We start from the raw sequence: 16,874 nt of genomic DNA, 5'->3' as shown, positions 1-16,874 counted from the left end.
AGGGTGCACACCATCAGAAAGTTGGTGTTGGGAGCAGAGCCAGGGCTGAACTCCCCATCTCAAGGGCCAGATGCCTGCCCCAGAAAACAAGCAGGACTGGAAATTAATACTGCCTTATGTTTTATTCTAAAGTCCTTTCAGTTTTTATTATCGTCTATTGAATGATGGTTTAAAACAAGCATTGGCGTGTATATAAAAGTGGTGAGAGTTAAGGATCTTTTGTGTCCATTGCGTTTTTATGGCCTTTTCTTTCTGTCAGTTTGGATTTTAAAATAGATTCCAGAGTGGTTGTGTGAGACTGGGGTGTCAAAACAATCCCAAAGCCCTTTCCGTGTGTGTCCTTTGATGCCACATGTGATCACTGGCAGTGTTTCCGTTCCAGGAGGGAAGAGGGCTGGTGAAAAGGGAGTCGCGTGAACTTGTTTTCAGTAAAGGAAATTCACATTTCACCAACTCATTAGATGACTTCTAGGATATTATGGACATAGGAGATAAGATTACATAGTGAGCATCCTTTTTTTTTTTTCTTTGACAGAAACATTTGTAAAAAATTCCACACAGTGTCTGAGGTTAACACTGAATAATAGCAGTTTCGGAATGAGTGACTAACGACCTGGTGTGAGTAAACATTAGCTAGATGGCAGACATTGTCAATCATTAGTGGAATATTTTAAGTCTGCAGTGCTAGGATGAACAATAATTGGTACTGGTATTAAAGGATAAATTCTAATAAATTATTTTGTTTTTTTTGTGGCAGCAGTAATAGCTGTAGGAAAAAGTTATGTTTATGATATCTGATTCTTAATCATGAAATCTGCATCTAGGAACTTCATGGTGTTGGAAATACTCTGATGTCAGTGCCTGGGTTCTGGTTCATATCTCCTGGTTCCTTGCATTGCTGAATGATTGGATCAGGCCCTGAATTGATTCATTGATCTGTTAGGTCGTTTTATCATTGCAAATGCCCAGGGAGTGCAGTTGTTTGTGCATTCAATGCAAGATGTGTTTCAATGCTTTTGCAGGCAGATCAAGAGATTCCTAATGAATGATTTCATGTTACCAGCCATTGTAACATGTACAATGAAGCAGCCTTGTACTAACAGTTGAGATTGCTGGGTTCCCATCTCAGCCCCACTGTGTATGCAGTGGTTAACCTGAGTGTCAGTTTTTTTACCTGTGTGTCTAGACTCGTCCCTGTATGGCACACCTCTGAGGGGCAGATAAGGTAACATGTTTTCTAAGCTGGTCGTACTCCATGGCTGTGAGGCAATAGTAGTTTGAAAGAACCTACAAAGGCCGAGCACCCACTGCAATTCAGTAGGCAGCTATCAACTAGATGCAAGGAAGATGGTGTCTAAGTTGGCTGGTCCCCATGTAAGAGTGCCTGAGTTGAATGCCTGGCCCTGACCCCTCTTCTTAGTTTTCAGCCAGACCTTTCTTATACCACCTGCTTCCTGGAATACAACAGGTGATGGTTGAAGTCAGGGGTGGAGAATCTTTATCGACCAGAGGCCACTTGGATATTTATAACACTCATGAACCATACAGAGTCACTGACTTCAAAATTAGCCTGCTATAAACTTACTGAATTTTCTGTCCCGCCTGCAGTTGTCTTGGCATAACTAGACCAAATGATTCTGTGAGACATTCCTGAACCCTGACTTAAGTGACTGGGTCCCTGCTGCTAATGTGGGACACCTGCATTGTGTTCCCAGCCCCCCACTTTTAAAGATTTATTTTTATTATGTTTTTATTGGAAAGGCAGATATACAGAGAGGAGGAGAGACAGAGAGGAAAGATCTTCCATCCGATGATTCACTCCCCAAGTGAGCGCAACGGGCCGATACTATGCCGATCTGAAGCCAGGAGCCTCTTCTGGGTCTCCCACGCGGGTGCAGGCTCCCAAAGCTTTGGGCCGTCCTCGACTGCTTTCCCAGGCCACAGGCAGGGAGCTGGAAGGGAAGCGGGGCTGCCGGGATTAGAACCGGCGCCCATATGGGATCCCGGGTGTGCTAGGTGAGGACCTTAACCACTTGCGCCACTGCGCCGGGCCCACCAGCTCCCCACTTTTGCCCTGCCCAATCCTGGACATTATAGGTAGTGGGAGGAAAGTCAGCCCCTCTCTTTTCTGTCTTCCTACCTCTCAAGTATGACTATTATTATTTTAGAATAATGGTAAAACAAAAGTTGACTAGATGAAGCAAAATTTGAGGATTTTTTTTAAGATTTATTATATTTTTAACACCAACTCAGATATACAGAGAGTAGGAGAGAGAGAGGAAGATCTTCCGTCCGATGATTCATTCCCAAGCGACCGCATTTGCCAGTGTTGCGCTGATCCAAAGCCGGGAGCCAGGAACTTCTTCCAGGTCTCCCACACAGGTGCGGGGGTCCCAAGGCTTTGGGCCGTCTTTGACTGCTTTCTCAGGCCACAAGCAGGGAGCTGGCTGAGAAGTGGAGCTGCTGGGATTAGAACCAGCGCCCATATGGGATCCCGGCGCTTTCAAGGTGAGGACTTTAGCTACTAGGCCACCTTACCGGGCCCATGGATATTTTTTTAAATCCATAAAACATTCAGGTCAGTTATTTACATTTGCAAAACAAGAAAGTAATCTTTTATGACCAGATTGCAAGGAATCCAAAATGGTCTGGTTAAAACTAAGTTTGCACCAAAATAAACTAACACATGTTCATTGTCAAAAATAAGAATACATAGTGGAAATGAAAGCAAATTCATTTTTAACCCTTCACTCATCTTACTTTCTAGAGAAAGCTCTTGGTAACATCGTCTTTGTGTTTGCTTACTCAGTAGGTATTGGTATACCGCAGAAAATCAGTATCCTGTGCTGATTGGTGGGGTTGGAGCAGCAGGCCTTGCCCTCATCTGGCTTGGAGTTAGTGGATGGAGGATAAGCAAGTAAATGAACACACAGGATAATTATATCTGTGTGTTCACTTAAAGAGAAAGAGCGCTCTGGTAGAGATACTGCAGGAAGAGTGGGACTGACTTCAAATCGGGTACCCGGGCGTCTCTCTGAAGTGCCAGTGCTCAGGTTGAGACACACCAGCCTAAACCAGCCTGTGTGTGTGTGTGTGTGTCCTGCTCTTACACACACTTGCACACGTGGACTCTGCCTGCAAAAGAGAATCCTGCTTTTCTGCGGCTTTGTGTAGTGCGTGAGCATGTCAGCACTTAGAGATTTGACTTGATCTTGTTTTTACTTATTACTTATTTTGACAGGGTGACAGTGAAAGGGAAAGAGTTCCCATCTACTGGTTTACTCCCTAGTGTCCGTGGAGGCTTTCTAGGGGCAAGCGAGGCCAGGAACCAGGAACTCAATCCAGGCCTCCCCCGTGGGTGGCAGGAACCCAGCCACTTGAGCAGCCATCACTGCTGCCTCCCAGGCTCTGCTTAAAAGGAGCCTGGAGTCAGAGAGCTGGGAATCTAGCCCGGAGTATTTGGCATCTTTCTTGTAGATTTTTTTTTTTGTAACAATTATTTTCTCTTCTTGAAAGGTGAGTCATCGTACACATGCTAGATGTATTCATTAAAGCAATGAGAGCAATTTTATTTAACCATGTATTTTAGGAAGCACGTGAACTGTGTGAATAGAAATTCACCATTATCAGGCCACCCTGTGATGAGGTCTTAGCAGAGCTCATGTAAGCCACAGCCTACCTAGAATATACCCTGGAGAGCCAACCTGTGTTAACTTCAGCTGCAGACTTAAGTAACCTGCCCTAAATCTAGGTAGCATCCAGGTCAGGACCGACCGTTGGGTTTTCAGTTTCCACATACACTGTGCCACTTCAGCTTTAGTGTTTTCCATTCATGTTCTGTTAAGCTCAAGTTCGGTTTTTAAAAGTCAGTGTGGTCACATGTGCCGTTTTGCTAAGATGGACATGCAGCCACTGTGTCTGAAGCCATCTTGGTTGATATGCGTCATCCCTGCGTAATTACTTGCAAATGCCTGCCTTTTTCCTTCGTGATATCGGAGTGAGGGCAGCATATCCTGTGATCACCCCCAACTATTTGCAATTTTTCAAATCTGAAAGTTTCTGCACAGTGCCAGGGCAGAGGTTTAGGTCATGGATCCAATTAATTATAATGCAGACTGTCACAAATGCCAAAATGCTAGTGTGCTTCTAAGTGGGGAGGAATAGCTTCTTGTAGGTTTGGTAAATAAGGCTTCTTGAGGAAAGTGGCATATCTTCTGAGCCTAGGACAGGAAGATGGAAAAAGCCTGTCATTTCAGATGTCTAAACAAGGAGGACAAAAGTGCATTGCAGAATAGCAGGCAGCTCCGGTTACCAGTGCTAATGAGTAAGAGTTTGAGCTGATCATCTGGGGAGAGGGATATGGACCAGAAAGCCTTTCACAGCAAATAGAGGGTGGAACTTATAGAACCATTTGGAAATCTCGCTAGTCCTCAATACCTGAGGATACAAGTAGCACTTCTAGAAGACTAATGTTCTGTTGAGTGGTTCCGACAGGAATGTGTGGAACCTGTGGCGCCATGAGATGGGGCGTAGATGGCCCTTGGCTAAGTGGTGACAATAGAGAAACTTTGTGTTTATATCCTAAAGGCTTATGTTTGACAAACACATAGCAAGATTCGTGACTTACTTGAAGATTATTTAAGGGCAAGGGAAAAGATTGCAGTTTTCATGCTAAGTAGAAGTGGAGGGATCCTTTATGTAAATTTTAAATGTAACAGTTTGTAGTCTACTGAGATTAAGAAAGTTTGTTCCAGTTCCTGTTGAGTTGTACTATAATGAATAATCTGTTTTAGGATAATTTTAGAGAGGGACATATAATTGAAGTATGAATAGCTTAGTGTTGAACATCAGTTTCATCTTTGCCAGAAGTCATGAATTCTCACGCTGCAGCTTGTGAGGTCTAGGTAAGAATTTGGTGTCTGATAGTTTTTCATTTGTTTGGTTTTTGGTTTTTACTGTTTTGGAGTTTTTGGTTGTTTTTTATTTTATTATTTGGCAATTAAATGTGTGCCCTGCAGATGACATTCCTGTGCACAAAAAAAAAAAAAAAAGTGTTCAGAAGCTATCAAAACACAAGTTTAAGTGTGAGGCTATTATTTTGTTATGAAGAAAGAAACTATGATGCAGTGTTAAGACACCAGAAGGAGTCTAGGATTCTTTTAATTGGTGCTTATATTTAAAAGATGCTCAATTATACAATAATGTCATAGTTGGCAGAGTATCATTTGATTCTGAAAGATGTCACCGACAGGCTGGCTGCAAGTAGAGCTGATTTCCTGTAGCGTCGGTGCTGTGTGTGGACTTGTTCTCGTGTCATCATCGGCGCTGTGTGAGGACGTGATCTCATGTTGTCATAAGTGCTGTGTGTGGACTTGATCCTGTGTCGCTGTCAGTGCTGTGTGTGGACTTGATCCTGTGTCGCTCTCAGTGCTGTGTGTGGACCTGATCCTGTGTCACTGTCGGTGCTGTGTGTGAACCTGATCCTGTGTCACTCTCAGTGCTGTGTGTGGACTTGATCCTGTGTCGCTGTCAGTGCTGTGTGTGGACCTGGTCCTGTGTCGCTGTCAGTGCTGTGTGTGGACCTGATCCTGTGTCGCTGTCAGTGCTGTGTGTGGACTTGATCCTGTGTCGCTCTCAGTGCTGTGTGTGGACTTGATCCTGTGTCGCTGTCAGTGCTGTGTGTGGACTTGATCCTGTGTCGCTCTCAGTGCTGTGTGTAGACTTGATCCTGTGTCGCTGTCAGTGCTGTGTGTGGACCTGATCCTGTGTCGCTGTCGGTGCTGTGTGTGGACTTGATCCTGTGTCGCTGTCAGTGCTGTGTGTGGACTTGATCCTGTGTCACTGTCAGTGCTGTGTGTGGATCTGATCCTGTGTCACTGTCAGTGCTGTGTGTGGACCTGGTCCTGTGTCCCTGTCAGTGCTGTGTGTGGACCTGATCCTGTGTCGCTGTCGGTGCTGTGTGTGAACCTGATCCTGTGTCACTCTCAGTGCTGTGTGTGGACTTGATCCTGTGTCGCTGTCAGTGCTGTGTGTGGACCTGGTCCTGTGTCCCTGTCAGTGCTGTGTGTGGACCTGGTCCTGTGTCGCTGTCAGTGCTGTGTGTGGACCTGATCCTGTGTCACTCTCAGTGCTGTGTGTGGACTTGATCCTGTGTCGCTCTCAGTGCTGTGTGTGGACTTGATCCTGTGTCGCTGTCAGTGCTGTGTGTGGACCTGGTCCTGTGTCGCTCTCAGTGCTGTGTGTGGACTTGATCCTGTGTCGCTGTCAGTGCTGTGTGTGGACCTGGTCCTGTGTCGCTCTCAGTGCTGTGTGTGGACCTGATCCTGTGTCACTGTCAGTGCTGTGTGTGGACCTGGTCCTGTGTCCCTGTCAGTGCTGTGTGTGGACCTGATCCTGTGTCGCTGTCAGTGCTGCGTGTGGACCTGGTCCTGTGTCGCTCTCAGTGCTGTGTGTGGACTTGGTTGTGTGTTTCCATGCTGCATTGGTGTGCTCCTTTCATGCTACAGTAGTGTTTGCATTGGGACCGCGTCCTACTTCTGCATACTTCATGGAACCCCAGAAATGAGAAGCAGAATGTAGTTTGATTCACGTTTCAGAAAGTGTTTTTCTTTTGAGTTGTTGTACCCAAATTTTGAGATACCCAGAAATCATCAGGAGTCTGAAGTCGATGCAAATGCAGAAGGGCGGTTTATTTTGCCAGCCTAGGTTCCCAGCCATCACCCAGACCAGCAATACTGGGGAGTAGCAGCAGCAGCAGCAGCAGCAGCAGCAGCAGCAGCAGAGGCAGAAGAAGCAGGAGAAAAAGGGCCGAGGTTGGACAGCACAGGGTTTTTATGCATTTCAGGCCAATTCCACATAGTTCCATAATCATGATTGGTCAGTTTAACTGTTAACATTTAAAAAGAGCAAGTTGGCAGGCTTCTATTGCTGGGTTTGAAGCAAGCAACTTTCAGATGGTACAGACTGATGGGCTGTAGGGCAGTGAGCGAGTCTTCTCTAACACGAGTGGCCTCCTTGCTGAGCAGTGCTCCCGCCTGTGTGACCTGCCAGATGTCATGTAGACTGTCAGGCCTGGAGTTCACACTGCTCCCCAGCCAAGCCAGCAAGGCAGAAATCGCAATAGCAGAAAACACTCAGCGTCCTCAGAGTTAACTACACCAATGTTGTTCCTGTGTTTCAGCTTTGTGCATATGTTTTAAGAGCAACCCTTGTTTCTGCCAGTATTGGTCCAGTTTTCCCTTACAATGTCTATACATACTTGAGTGTGGTAGACTCACGTGTTACCAATGTGGGATTTTTTTTTTTTATTTGAATTCTGGTCTGGTGATTATTTTGCTACTCATGTTTTTGCAGTTCCTCTTCAGTCTTACTCTTATAAATCTGAGTAGTTGTATTGGATTTTAAAGTAGTTTTATTAAAGATCTTAGCAACTCTTCAAGTTCCATTGATTTTTACACAATCTAGGGAAATAAAACCAGCTGGAATTTGATCTGAATCCAAATTTTTAGAAAAAAATACTTATTTTGCTCTTTCAGCTGCTTCTTAGAAGACTGAGATTAAAGTCAATATCAATCACTGAACACATTGAGATAAAATCAGTGTTTCCTTTCTCTCGGCCTGACTGGGTAAAGAACAGAAATGCCCTGTATACCCTGGTTTCTTCCTCTGCTTTGCAGTGGTGGAACCTCCCCGTGACAGCAGCGTGAAGTTTAGGATAGAGGGGGAGAGGCGTGTTCCTTCCTGGCTCAACTGCTGATGGTGCTGCGTCACTGGCATCTGGCACACCTGTTTTAATGAGCGCTTTTGATGTCAGGAAAAAAGTCAGATGACTTCCCTAAAATGAAAGCCACACGAGAATGGGAGGAGTGTTTTGTGTTCATTTTATTTTATAATTTCCTTTGATTGTTTATTTGAGTGCTTTGTGTTAAACCAGCAGTTACTGGCAACGTAATCATCAGAACACACAGATAATAAAACTCCCAGGAAGAGTGTATTGCTGGGGCACCAAAGGAGCTGTCCTCCACCCTTCGAAGCTAGTCCGTAGAGTCAGAGTGCTCCCTCCACTTGCGACTTCTTTCACACAGCAGTGCATCCCTTGCCAGTCTCCTCGCCAGGTCAGCAAGCTGGGCCACTGGGCGCTTCAGGTGTTAAAACCTATGCTTTTAATCCCCAGAATCCCAAAACTTTTTAAAATGGTGTTTTCTTGTTTCATGGTATTCTGACATTTTAGATCTGATAGAAGTTTTCCCATTCTCTTTTTTTTTCTGAATATTGAATTATGTGGTACATTTTTGTATAGGCTGGGATTCTCCCCCAAACTCCCACCCCCATCAGATTTTTCCCATTTTGTTAGAATAGTGTAGTCCTTCATAAGGAATCATAATTCTGTCAGTCACTTATTTAAGTGTACGCCGACATTGTTGGTACAGACAATGTCAGACAGTCCAGCATCCCATTGTCTACACATGTCCAACAGTTTCATTGGGAATCCATCTTTCATCTGGATGCAGGCATGCATGTTACATTGTACCTCCACATCTGTATATGATAGACCCCAGTACTCCATCACTATACATTAGCATAAGTGAAAAGCCATGAAACAAGGTCAACAACCAGTATGAGTTAGAACAGCCACATCAACAACAACAAATTATAGCACCATGAAAAAAGAACACCACTGAATAACCAATACATGAGTGATGAAAAGGAAACACAGAAGTCTCTTGGGAAAAATGATGCCATCGTGTAATTAATGAGCACATGATGAATTCGACTAGAGAAAAGAGATTATTTAGAAGGAGCCAAACTGAAATAAAAACATCAAAACACATAGGATACAGCCAAAAAAGTGAACAATCAATCAAAAAAAACAGTATGAATTGGACTATTGGAGTTACACTTTCCATGATGGAGAAGAAAGTGTTTTGAAGAGATGAAACTAACAGAAAACATCAAAACCCGTGAGATATAGTTTCCGCTGATCTTTGTTGGTGAAATGTGTCTCTTCTAGACAACAAATAGATGGGTTTTATTTTTTAATCCAGTCTACTAATCTGTGACATTTGATTGAGCTTAAGCCATTTACATTCAGCATTAATACGTATGGGTGGTACTTTGGTCCTGTCATTTTAGTAATGGTTGTTCATTGTTTTAGTCTTCTGTTGTCATTTTCCTGGGATGTTCTTCCCATTTGCCTTTGGTTTTGGTAGGTGCTATTCCTCTTTGTCAAGAGAACATCTTTAAGTATCACTTGTAGGGCAGGTATGGAAGAGGCATATTCTTTTAACTTTTGTTTACTCTGGAAGAATTTTATTTCATTTTCAAAGACAAAAGAAAGCTTTGCTGGATATGTTATCCTAGGCCGACAATTTTTTTCTTTTAGAATCTGGAATATGCCACTCCATTCTCTTCTGCCTGTAGAGTTTCCTGTGAGAGATCTCCTGTGAGTTTAATTGGCATTCCTTTATATGTAATTGATTTTTTTCACATGCACATTTAAGGATCTTTTCCTTATGTTCGATTGAAGAGAGCTTGATCATCATGTGTCTTGGTGAAGATCGCTTTTGATCAGGCCTGTTGGGAGTTCTGTGCTCCTCCTATATGTTGTTTCCCAATTCTTTCTCTAGATGAGGGAAATTTTCCTTTATTATTTCATTAAGTATATTTGTAAAACCAGTTTCTCTTTCTGCACCTCCTGGGACTCCCATAAGTCTTATTTAGGCCTCTTACTAGTGGCCTAATATACTTTCAATTCTTGAATACTTTTTTTTTTAGCCTGATCTAGCTCTGCTTCCAGATTTTGTTTGCTTCCCCGTGATGACAGGAAATATCTTCCAATTCTGAGAGTCTTTCTTCTGCTTGCTTCATTCTGTTTTGTATTTTTAATTTGCTCTACTGTGTTCTTAATTTCTGGTATATCAGTCTTGATATGCTTTATTGCTGCTGTTGCTTATGTAAAATATTCCTTAAATTTTTTGAACTCTTGTATGTGCTTCTCATTGTTGATCAGAAGCTTTAAAATGAATTTTCTGAGTTTTTTGTCCCCCATTGTCTCGATGTCTTCCTCAGTGAACTCTGAGGTTGGCATAGGGTTTTGCTCCTTTGCAGGGGAGTCTTCAGTAATATTCATTGTGCCTTTGTGTCTTCTTTTACTCTTGGTCATTGTACTTCTGGTTAGCAGAGTCTTCTCCTTGGGGCAGGTTTCTAAGCTCTGTCACCCACAGGTCTACAATGTGATTTTACTTACTGTGGTTGGTACACAGCTCTTTGTTTGCAGCCACTTGTGCCACTCCTTCCAGCAAGTTCCAGGTCTGAGTTCTTATGTTAGATTTCCACAAAGAACTCTGTAGCCCCAACTCCTGGGTCACCAATCTCCACCTTTCATACCGTGCTGAGGCTGCACCGTTGTCTGTACAACCTTTCTCCCACTTCCAGTTGGAGCAGGTCCCAAGATTAGGAAGACACCAAGTGTCCTATATAGCTAGGTTGTTGGTGGTGTTGATCTTGCTGGAACCTGTTGAATATTAGGTGTGGGTGCCACATGGACCTGTTTTGACCCATACAATGCCACAGTCGGTATTATTTTCCTGCGGGACCAGTGCAATTCATGGAGCTCAGTGAGTTCCCGCAAGCTCAGCACATGCGCAGTACACTGTTGTCCCCTGCAGTCCTAAAATTATTGCCACACTGTGCAACATGGTGCCTGACATACCACTACGAGAGTTCTTGATCTGCTGGTTGTCATTTCTGAGGGCTACCCAGACCTGTCTTGGGTAGAACATGTAGAATGCCACGTTGCTGCAGTTCACTGCATCAGAAATGAGTTCACTTCCAGCTCAGTGTATGCTCAGTCCTTTCCCTTGCCTTTGCCTCTTTAAGCAAAATGGCGCCCAATTCAGCTTAGGGGGGCTGACTGGGCTGTGAAATCCACCCTGTTCTCGCACTGCCTGTCTGGGATCTGCTGCTCTGTCTCTGCTCCTGGTCAAATCAAACGGACCAGCAAGATGGATAGTTCTTTGTTTGGGTTCACCTCCCAAGATCCCAGTGCAAGTTCCTTCCCACCTGGTTGCTGGTGGAGTTCCAGCTGCTGGTGGAGTTCAGATTGCTGTTAGCTGAATGCCACTGGAGTATCAGTCACTGCAACACCACACTGTTGTGTTGTGTCTGTTGCTTTCCTGTGTCTGTCACTCTCCAGGTAGCCCTCTGCTGTTGTTCTTCCTCTCCTGTTTCATGGGATGTGTCCTCTCTGCTTCATCCCGATTAAATGTTTCTCCATCTGTTTACACGTGTCCTAACCCTATTCTGCCATCTTGATTCTCCAAGCCTTGGTTTTCTCTCCCATTTCCTTCTTGATTTTTCCTCCTTCTGGGGTGAGGTGAGGGTGTGTGTGTGTGTTGTGTTGTTTTGAGAGACAGATCAAGGCAATCTCCCACTCTTCGGATGTCCACAATACCTGGGGTTAGGCCAGGCTGAAGCTGGGAATTTGGAACTCTTGTTGGTGTCCCACATGGGAGGCAGGGGCCGTCACCTCTGCCTTCCCAGGGTGTGTCTTATCAGAAAGCTGGAGTCAGAAGCAGAGCATGTTCATGACTAGGCCAGATGCCCCCTTCCTGTTGGATTTTATACTTCTGTTTTATTTTTTAATTAAATTTTAGTTATGTGAAAGGCAAAGAGGACAGGTGAGACAAAGAAATGTTCTATTCATTGTTTACTCCCCAGATGGCCATAACAGCCAACTGTCAGCTAAGCCAAAGCCAGGAGATGTTAAGCTCCGTCTAGATGTTCCACTTGGCTGGAGGGGACCATCTGCTGGCCAGCTTCTGATGCCTTCCCTCTGCTAGGCCAGCTTCTGATGCCTTCCCTCTGCTAGGCCAGCTTCTGATGCCTTCCCTCTGCTAGGCCAGCTTCTGATGCCTTCGCTTGGCTGTTATCAGGGAGCTAGATCAGCTCGGGGCAGCCAGTCTTCTGACAGTCCTATGTGAGATGCTAGCATCACAAGTGGCTGCTTAACATGCTACACCACAACACTAACCTCTTGTCCTTCTCTTTCATCATGTTGATGCTCCATGGCCCAACTTTATTTTTTTTTTTAAGAAAGTTTCATTATTTTTTTATTGGAAAGGCGGATATACAGAGAGGAGAGACAGAGAGGAAGATCTTCCGTCCGATGATTCACTCCCCAAGTGAGCGCAATGGCCGATGCTATGCCGATCCGAAGCCAGGAGCCTCTTCCGGGTCTCCCACGCAGGTGCAGGTTCCCAAAGCCTTGGGTCCATGGCCCAACTTTAAATGTGTATTTGCCTTTGATTGTCCCTGTTTACCTGTGGTTGACCTATGAAAAGTCTGTTCTGAGTCTAAAAGTTTATTAAGGTTTTATGCCAAGAGTACAGCTGGAGCAAAAAATGGTTCAGGATGAGCCAAAGAGGTAGTATTCTCTAGATTAAGTACTCCCAAAGCGGTGTTTCATTTAATTACCTGGGCGTTTTCTCATGTCCTTTGTTCTATAGAACAACTCTGGTCTTGTTCTTTTCTGCTCATTTGAAGACTCTTTTTGTCCTGCCGTTTTTGCCTTCATATTTTCTGTGTTCCATTGTTGTTAGGAAACCAGTTTATGTTGTTTTTGTTAAGACTTTATTTTATTGAAAAGGCAGATTACTGAAAGAAGAGACAGAGTAGGCTTTCCATCTGCTGGTTTCCTCCTCAAATGGCTTCACCGGCCAGAGCTGAGACAAACAGAAGCCAGAAACTAGGAGCTTCTTCCAGGTCTCCCCTGTGGGTGCAGGGAGCCAAGGACTTGGGCCATCCTTTACTGTTTTCCCCGGCTATCCACAGGGAGCTGGATTGGAGGCAGAGCAGCCATTACATGAGCCAGTGCCTGTGTGGGATGCTGGCACTTTCAAGTAGAAGATTAACCTGTTGACGCACTGTACCATCCCCCAGTTTCTATCTTTTAAGGATTGAACATTATGCTCTTTAAGATCTCATCCTTTCGTGTTCAAGTAACTGTTTCCATAATGTCAAGATTTGGAGGAGGGGACAAGTGTTTGGTGAAGCAAAATGTTTCTGTGTGTGATCCCAAATCAGTGCCTGGTTGGAGTACCAGCTACTAAACTTCCTGCGCAGCCGCATGCTGGGAACCATGCCAATGGGTCAGGTACTTGTGTCCCTGCCACCCATGTGAGAGACTCTAATTGAGTTCCAAGGCTGCTGGCTTCAGCCTTATCCAGCGTGTGGAAGATCTCCATATGTCTTTCCTTTCTGTTACTCTGCCTTTGAAATAAAATTAAAATAAATAAAAACTTAACAGGGATTTTGAATGGGAGGTGAAAATCATGCCTCCTCTAGCTTCCATCCCACTCCCTTCTCAAAAATGAGCAGGATTCTTTTAAGAACACTAAGTTCATCATAGCTGATCACTTGTTCTGCCGGAAAACATGCTAAGTGCTTTCAGTATAGCCTCTCTTTTAGGTTTTACGTCAGCTCAGTAACGTAATACTTAGCACCTGCTCAGGATTACTCAGCTGGAGCTGGGATCTGAACAGGTGTAATTACGCTGTGCGTCCTGGAGACAAATAGCCTCTACCCTGACAAACTCAGTTCCTTCCTCTCCACTGTTACTTCACTGTATGTTGCTTTGCTGCATATGACACCGCCTTTTCCACCAGGATTCAGTCAGCACCCTTGTAGCATTATTTTCTTTTTGCTGTTTCCTCTAAATCAGTAGCATTGTATTTTAAATGTGGAAACAGTGGCACATTTTATTAGTTGGGGAGGGAGAAGAAGTATGTCTTTGCTTCTTGCTTGTGACCCTCCGTGAAATATGACTGCGTTGTTGAGAGGCACCAGCGGGAACAGCACGGTTGCAGCCTGGCCCCACGGTGACAACCACGTGTTTGTCAGTGCCTCCTTCATGGGATGGATAACTGTCATGAGCCAGCCCTGCGCAGCTCCTCTCTCACAATGTTTCATTTTTAATAAAGTGATGTGATTAATAGCCTCCTGTAATTGTTATTTCCCCTTGGGTGTGCATGCTTCCTTTCAGTATCTTTAATCTAAAAACAACCAGTTGTTTTATTGGACTCTAATTGATGTTTATGCTTCTCAAAGGATTGTTGTTGTTGTTATTGCTTTCTTTGAGCTATTTGTGATAGGACTGGCAGGGGTGAGGGGCGGGAAGGCTGATATGAACTGCTATGTTGGAGTCATGGAATGGGACCCTGTAGACAAACTTGGAGAATAAACAAGATCCTGGAACATTCATATGTAGTTACTAAACTATAATTCCAGAATGGGAAAAGCACAAGGGCCAATTCTGATTGGCATGCCTGTGGCAGTTCCAAGAGTAACTTGTCTCTGGTCCACTGTTAGTGCAAAGACCTTGCCTTACCGATACTGACATGCCGCAGGGCTGACACTAAGACCGCCTTCCGCTTTTAGGGTTGGGGGTGCGGGAATGTTGAAAAGCCGATGAGGAGAATAAGGAAACGCTACCGAAAAGCTGAGAAACTGAGCTGAGTTTCTGCAGGGACACAGTGCTCCACTTACTGTTAAGAGCTCTTGATTGTTGCCCTTGAAGCCTGGCCATTCCTTTATCCACCCTGGCTGTATTCAGAGAAACCACATGATTGAGTTGTTTTTTTTTTTTTCCAGCAGTAGAAGCATTTTTTGAGTTGTGATAGTTGAACATTTCCATATAAAGCAATCAGACGCAGTCAGAAAGGGTACAAAAGACTGGAATAACCAACAGTAGCTCCAAATAGAGATTCTCCCCAAGCACATACAGAGCAGCATCCAGGACAACAGACAATAGGATGGGACAGCAAGCAAGAACACTGAGGCCACAATCAGATATCCACAACAAGCCCACTCTTGGTCTGGGGCCATGTTCCCCCAGCTCTGAGCTTCTCGAGCCAGGCTCAGTCCAGTAGCAGCCACTGCGCGTGCAGGCATCCATCTGGGCCCTTTGCAAGTTGCTTCCATGGGACTCAGGGACCCAAGGAACTGACAAGCAAACAAGAATTACTGGCTACTGCCAGCACCTTGGGTGATCCAGTTTGTCTATGGTACAGGACTGCTTTGCTGGTACCTGGGAACCTTAGCTTGTGAGTGAGATCAGCTGTCATTCTATAGATGTTTTTAGTTCTTAGACTCTATCATAGGAATAGATTTAAAATCTTTGTCAGCTGTAGCATGTGAAGGACCTTTGAGACCTCTGCGGTGACTGCTCTTCCCACCCCACCCGACATGCGTCATGCTTTCTTATCCCTTGCATGTCTGCTGGAAGTGGGATATTTCCCAACATCTTTGCTGCCGAGACAGCTCTTGGGTCTGTTTTGCTTGTTTTTGTCGTGTTTTGTGTTGTTTTGTTTCACTTTGCAGGAGTCCGGGTTTGTTTCTCAGCACAGCCCCTGTGCTGCAGATTCAGGTTGAGCCAAGGGTTGGTCAAAAGTTATGTGTTCATATACCTCAAGCCATTAAGCCAACCAACTAAGACCTGGTGGATCTTAGCGCTTTGGGGAGGTACATTCAAATTTTGGGTTATTTTTCAGCTTGTCCTTGTTTGTGCTTTCTGCAAATCACTCATACTTACTCGTTTTACAAGTACGTACACACACACACACACACACACACACACACACACACACACACACACGATTCCTTTGGCCAGGGGCATTTTTGGTCCCTGGAGCATACCCATGGCTCCCACTTACTCTGGATGTGTGGAGGGTTATCAGGCCTTCTCACCACTCGCACCCAGGAAAAAATCTTGTTCCCCAGCAAGTCTACCACACGTCACTAGCCCTTCCTGTCCCCCACTTCCAGGTTGCCAGTATCACTGAAGATACTTTACATTACATGCCCACACTATCACAGCCACACAGCTTTTAAAACCCCCACGCTGGCCTGGGGGGCCAGCAGCAGACCAGGGCAGTGCCATGGAGTCTGTTTCCTGGAAATGCAGTCATTTCCATGAAAATGAGCCTCTGAGCTCATTGTGTGCCTTTGGTTGGTTTCCAGTCTTTGCTAATTTTTTTTTTCTGGCTTTGTATTTGCTTTTTGGAAGGAAGACGTATCCACAGCCTCAAACCTTCATGTCCAAAGTCCAGCATCCCAGCTGTTCCACCTTGCCTGTGATTGTAACGTGAGGCCTGTTTGGGCTCCCGTGGTCACACAGGTGTCTCAGCCATCTCAGCGGCTCAGCCCAGACGTGGGGCTGCAGCAGCAGAACTAAGCTAGGAAGGAACTCGGCGTCAGGGGGAGCTGTGTTGGGAGTGTGCCTTCCCCATGGATAATTCAAAATGTGTCTGTCATGATCCAGCTTTATTTACACTTTCACCCAGATAATTAGGCAACGCGTTTTCTTTGCAGATGGCGTGCCAACTTACAATGTAATGTGTATATACGGTGTATCTGTTGAAGAAGATTAAAATGCTGCCTTAGATGAGGTTCTAGAAACATCCATCTCTGTTGCAGTCACATTTCTTCCTGAATTTTCTGCTATTTTATAAATTAAATAAGTACATATTGATTGGTTGTTTATAGTCTACAGTGGCACCATGGGTGAATCTGTAATGAAACCTTGCATGTTTTGCCCCCAGGAGCAAAATGTGACTGACAGGGCCTGAATACAAGGGAGTGCGGCTGCTGCCAGAACAGCACAGATGAGTGCTGGAGGAGTTGGTGGGGCATTTGCGTGCCCCCCTCTGCCCTCCCTCTGTCACTGCCTTTCTGCTGGAGTACTGTGCTGTTTACCTGTTCAGGCTGTGACTAAAGCAGCGTGTTCCCGTGCACATTCCTTGTTTAATACTCATCTCATTCCTGTCAGCCTGGGACCTGGAGAGGGAGCGTCACTCTGTGTAGTGTGTAGACTAGGA

General features: G+C 44.9%; 1 protein-coding gene across 3 annotated transcripts in view; it reads left to right on the top strand.

Annotated features, from left to right (window-relative positions):
• NEO1 (neogenin 1) overlaps positions 1-16,874 on the top strand; it is a 115,415-nt gene that overhangs the window by 44,156 nt on the left and 54,385 nt on the right. The gene's annotated exons all lie outside the window — the stretch shown is intronic.

Source organism: Ochotona curzoniae, unplaced genomic scaffold (assembly GCF_017591425.1).
Source record: "Ochotona curzoniae isolate NIBS_2020 unplaced genomic scaffold, NIBS_Ocur_1.0 scaffold_4701, whole genome shotgun sequence".
Lineage (NCBI taxonomy): Eukaryota > Metazoa > Chordata > Mammalia > Lagomorpha > Ochotonidae > Ochotona > Ochotona curzoniae.
The sequence above is the reverse complement of the archived record's forward strand: the minus strand, read 5'-3'. Positions and strand labels throughout refer to the sequence as shown.